At 39.8% G+C, this 5,050-nt stretch overlaps 3 non-coding genes across 3 annotated transcripts in view; all 3 read right to left on the bottom strand.

Annotated features, from left to right (window-relative positions):
• LOC130452063 (large subunit ribosomal RNA) overlaps positions 1-911 on the bottom strand; it is a 4,090-nt gene extending 3,179 nt beyond the window's left edge. Inside the window, exon 1 of the ribosomal RNA XR_008910844.1 lies at positions 1-911. This exon is cut by the window's left edge and continues 3,179 nt beyond it. This is a non-coding gene — a ribosomal RNA (large subunit ribosomal RNA).
• Positions 912-1,543: 632 nt separating this feature from the next.
• LOC130452039 (5.8S ribosomal RNA) lies at positions 1,544-1,699 on the bottom strand. Its single transcript, XR_008910819.1, has one exon. It is a non-coding gene; the product is annotated as a 5.8S ribosomal RNA (ribosomal RNA).
• Positions 1,700-2,862: 1,163 nt separating this feature from the next.
• LOC130452050 (small subunit ribosomal RNA) lies at positions 2,863-4,784 on the bottom strand. Its single transcript, XR_008910830.1, has one exon. It is a non-coding gene; the product is annotated as a small subunit ribosomal RNA (ribosomal RNA).
• Positions 4,785-5,050: the final 266 nt, after the last annotated feature.

Here is a 5,050-nt window from a genome sequence, read left to right as displayed (position 1 = left end):
GACTCCTTGGTCCGTGTTTCAAGACGGGTCCTGAAATTACCCAAATCGATAGCGTCGTTGATCGGCGTTTCGAAACGAGGTCTGTTCGAGAACACCGTAACCAACAGTCGTTCCGGGACAGAATCGGCATTATGTCCGATTACCGTCAAACACGAAACGCTCTTGCTACGGGCCGAACGCTAATTATAATTTAGCGGCCCCGCGCCATATTTGTACCGTCGAGCGAGTCTGTCGGAATATCGAGGGTCCGCATGAAAAAATCAAGTGGTCTCCACCTCGAGTCTTAAACAGACACCCAACGGATCACGACGTCCTACTAGAGGAAAAGTGCACGCGTTCGATATCGATTAGAAAAACGTAAAACGCGATTTATTGTGTTGCCGAAACAACAACAATATCCGTCATACAAACGTTCAACTTCAATTATCGAAACGCGAATGAATTTCCTCTTTCGACCTTTCGGGTTTCTCAGGTTTACCCCTGAACGGTTTCACGTACTCTTGAACTCTCTCTTCAAAGTGCTTTTCAACTTTCCCTCACGGTACTTGTTCGCTATCGGTCTCGTGGTCATATTTAGCCTTAGATGGAGTTTACCACCCACTTAGGGCTGCACTCTCAAGCAACCCGACTCTCAGGAGAGATCCTCACGCAATCGGCAACGGTCGCTACGGGCCTGGCACCCTCTATGGGCTGTGGCCCCGTTCAAGAAGGACTTGGACGCGCCGCACGATCTCGTGATAAACGGATCCTCCCTAACACCACATTTCCCGGTGGCCGATATCGACCACGGGATTCGGTGCTGGGCTTTTCCCTGTTCGCTCGCAGCTACTAAGGGAATCCTAGTTAGTTTCTTTTCCTCCGCTTAGTAATATGCTTAAATTCAGCGGGTAATCTCACCTGCTCTGAGGTCGATATATTATAATATATCTATAATATTTAAATACAATTCGCTAAAATATCACAAAAAAAAAACGTGTGTTTAATCACATTATATGAAATATAACATTATTTGTTTTTATTTATAGAGGCGGCAGAGCAAGTTATACATATATATATATATATATATATATATATATATATATATATAATTCATATATTTTGTCGATACAGTATAAATGATATAAAAAAAAACACTGGTCAGACGTCCAGTCTTCGAAACTTTATTATTTCTCTCGGACACGACGACCGCGTTATCATTTTAAATATATATAATATATACACTTATTTATCGACTATATATACGTAAATATAACTCTACCAAACAAATTTTATGTATTTCATATAAAAATACACACGATCAATTTATGGTAGTAATAGCGTCGTTGTGTTCAAAAATTGCGCAAATTTTTTCTATAAAAAATTTACGCTGCTTTTCGCATTTTAGGATGCCGCACAAAAAAAAAATACGCACAAGTTTATAGTATGTGCGTGTGTTTTCTTTTAGTGTGCGTTATTGTGTCTCACACATCCAACACGCTTAGTCATTTATTTTTCTATAATAAATTGAAAAATTTTAAATTCTAAGCAGTCTTTTAAATTGATACGACCCTCAGTCAGGAGTGGTCCGGGAACGAGTATCCGAGGACCGCAATGTGCGTTCGAAATGTCGATGTTCATGTGTCCTGCAGTTCACAAGTTGACGCGCAATTAGCTGCGTTCTTCATCGACCCACGAGCCAAGTGATTCACCGTTCAGGGTAATCATTTTATTATGTCGTTTTCTCATATTCTATTCGTCGTATTTTTAATATTTGATTATTAAATTAATAATAATATTATAATATTTTATACGCGTATAGAATTATCTAACGACATATATATATATATATATATATATATATATATATATATATATTATTTATTAAATGGTAATTATATATAAATTTTAGAGAAATTATAATATCGTACTTAAAAATATCCGATAAATTTTAACCGCTGCACATGTTTTATTACAAACGAGGCGCGCATAGACAGATATCTCGCACGATATATTCCTCTTAATTATTACAAGTTTTTTAATCTTGAAAGTTTTATACAAATTTCGACACGGTCGGGCGTAAATCTTCGAACACCTTCGAAATAATACGTGAAATATTATTTCTAAAACGAATTTTTATACATATCGAAAGAATCGACACGTGCTTAAAAGTTTCGTTTAGGTACCCGGATGAAGAAAATGTCTTATCATCTCACATAATCATCATCACATATAATATTGTCGAAATTTTTTTGTATTACCTTCGATCGATAAAAAACTTATGTAATAATAAAAAAACGAAATAAAATTTCTCCATAAAAATACAGAAGACAGACACACACGACGACAACAACAACAACAACAACAACAGACGACGTTTCAATAATCTATATATTTTTCGTTTATTATAATAACGATTCTTTATATTAGAACGTTTTTAGTTAACAAGAAATTTTGTTAATGATCGTTCTGTCAATCGTTAATATATATATATATAATAATAAAAATATATTGTTACTACTATTGTGTCGTCATCGTCGTTCGTCGTCGTCGTCGTCGTCGACTCCTTCTACTAATCTATGATAAAAATTTTTCGTTATTTTTACTGTAAATTTATATATGTAGATATATATTTTATAGACGTATGAAATATATTTATCTTTTTTTTTTTTAAATATTATTCGAAACTTGTTCGAATTTTATAAAAAAAAAAAAAAAAAATTTCAATATATATACATCATATATTTATATCATATATAAATTTTCTTTTGAAGAGTTCGATTATTTTGTAGAAAAGAAAAATTTCTTTCACAATTATATATAATATAATAATACAGACTTGATTTCGTTTTTTTATTTTTTGTTTAAAAACGAACAAATACTCTGTAATGATCCTTCCGCAGGTTCACCTACGGAAACCTTGTTACGACTTTTACTTCCTCTAAATGATCAAGTTTGGTCATCTTTCCGAAGCATCGGCGACGCCGAAACGCCACCGCGCTCAGTCCGAAGACCTCACTAAATCATTCAATCGGTAGTAGCGACGGGCGGTGTGTACAAAGGGCAGGGACGTAATCAACGCGAGCTTATGACTCGCGCTTACTGGGAATTCCTCGTTCATGGGGAACAATTGCAAGCCCCAATCCCTAGCACGAAGGAGGTTCAGCGGGTTACCCGGGCCGCTCGGCCAGGGAGGACACGCTGATTCCTTCAGTGTAGCGCGCGTGCGGCCCAGAACATCTAAGGGCATCACAGACCTGTTATTGCTCAATCTCGTGCGGCTAGAAGCCGCCTGTCCCTCTAAGAAGAATTATTTGTACGCCGACAGTAAAAACCGCGAACGGCAAGAGCCGAAACTCAATACCGACGGGCCTTTGGGATGTCGAAATACGCCTAGTTAGCAGGCTAGAGTCTCGTTCGTTATCGGAATTAACCAGACAAATCGCTCCACCAACTAAGAACGGCCATGCACCACCACCCACCGAATCAAGAAAGAGCTCTCAATCTGTCAATCCTTCCGGTGTCCGGGCCTGGTGAGGTTTCCCGTGTTGAGTCAAATTAAGCCGCAGGCTCCACTCCTGGTGGTGCCCTTCCGTCAATTCCTTTAAGTTTCAGCTTTGCAACCATACTTCCCCCGGAACCCAAAAGCTTTGGTTTCCCGGAAGCTGCCCGCCGAGTCATCGGAGGAACGTCGGCGGATCGCTAGCTGGCATCGTTTATGGTTAGAACTAGGGCGGTATCTGATCGCCTTCGAACCTCTAACTTTCGTTCTTGATCAATGAAAGCGTTTTTGGCAAATGCTTTCGCTTCTGTCCGTCTTGCGACGATCCAAGAATTTCACCTCTAACGTCGCAATACGAATGCCCCCATCCGTTCCTATTAATCATTACCTCGGGGTTCCGAAAACCAACAAAATAGAACCGAGGTCCTATTCCATTATTCCATGCACACAGTATTCAGGCAAAATTTTGGCCTGCTTTAAGCACTCTAATTTGTTCAAAGTAAACGTGCCGGCCCACCTCGACACTCAGTCAAGAGCACCGCGGCGGGATTGAGTTGGGCCGCCCTTGCGAGCTAAGCCCACCGGCAGGACGTCCCACGACACGCCAGTTGACACCGCGTACGATGAACCAGCGGCGTGGGACACAGATTCGACTACGAGCTTTTTAACCGCAACAACTTTAATATACGCTATTGGAGCTGGAATTACCGCGGCTGCTGGCACCAGACTTGCCCTCCAATTGATCCTCGTTAAAGGGTTTAGAGTGTACTCATTCCGATTACGGGGCCTCGGATGAGTCCCGTATCGTTATTTTTCGTCACTACCTCCCCGTGCCGGGAGTGGGTAATTTGCGCGCCTGCTGCCTTCCTTGGATGTGGTAGCCGTTTCTCAGGCTCCCTCTCCGGAATCGAACCCTGATTCCCCGTTACCCGTTACAACCATGGTAGGCGCAGAACCTACCATCGACAGTTGATAAGGCAGACATTTGAAAGATGCGTCGCCGGTGCGAGACCGTGCGATCAGCGAAAAGTTATTCAGAGTCACCAAATTGTACGATGACGAGCAAGCCCGCCACCGATTGGTTTTGATCTAATAAAAGCGCTCCTTCCGTCTCCGGTCGGAACTCTGTTTGCATGTATTAGCTCTAGAATTACCACAGTTATCCAAGTAAATGTGGGTACGATCTAAGGAACCATAACTGATTTAATGAGCCTTTCGCGGTTTCACCTTAATTTGGCTTGTACTGAGACATGCATGGCTTAATCTTTGAGACAAGCATATGACTACTGGCAGGATCAACCAGGGAACTACTATTTGTGTATTTTATATATAATAAAACTATTATCGAAAAAGTTTTAATAACAATATCCACCACATAATGTGAGGATGAGAATTATGATGACGTTTTTTCATATTACATATATTTTATATTTATACACATAATATTTTATATTCATCTATATTCTCGTATATAATAAACACATTGTTATTTACTTTTTCGTTTGCGTGGTGTTTGCTGCGCTTATTATTGAAAATATATAATTTTCGGCGCCACGCTTTATATATTATAAT

This window comes from Diorhabda sublineata, unplaced genomic scaffold, assembly GCF_026230105.1.
Source record: "Diorhabda sublineata isolate icDioSubl1.1 unplaced genomic scaffold, icDioSubl1.1 Dsub_13, whole genome shotgun sequence".
In the NCBI taxonomy this organism is placed as follows: domain Eukaryota; kingdom Metazoa; phylum Arthropoda; class Insecta; order Coleoptera; family Chrysomelidae; genus Diorhabda; species Diorhabda sublineata.
This window is presented reverse-complemented; position numbering and strand designations above follow the sequence as displayed.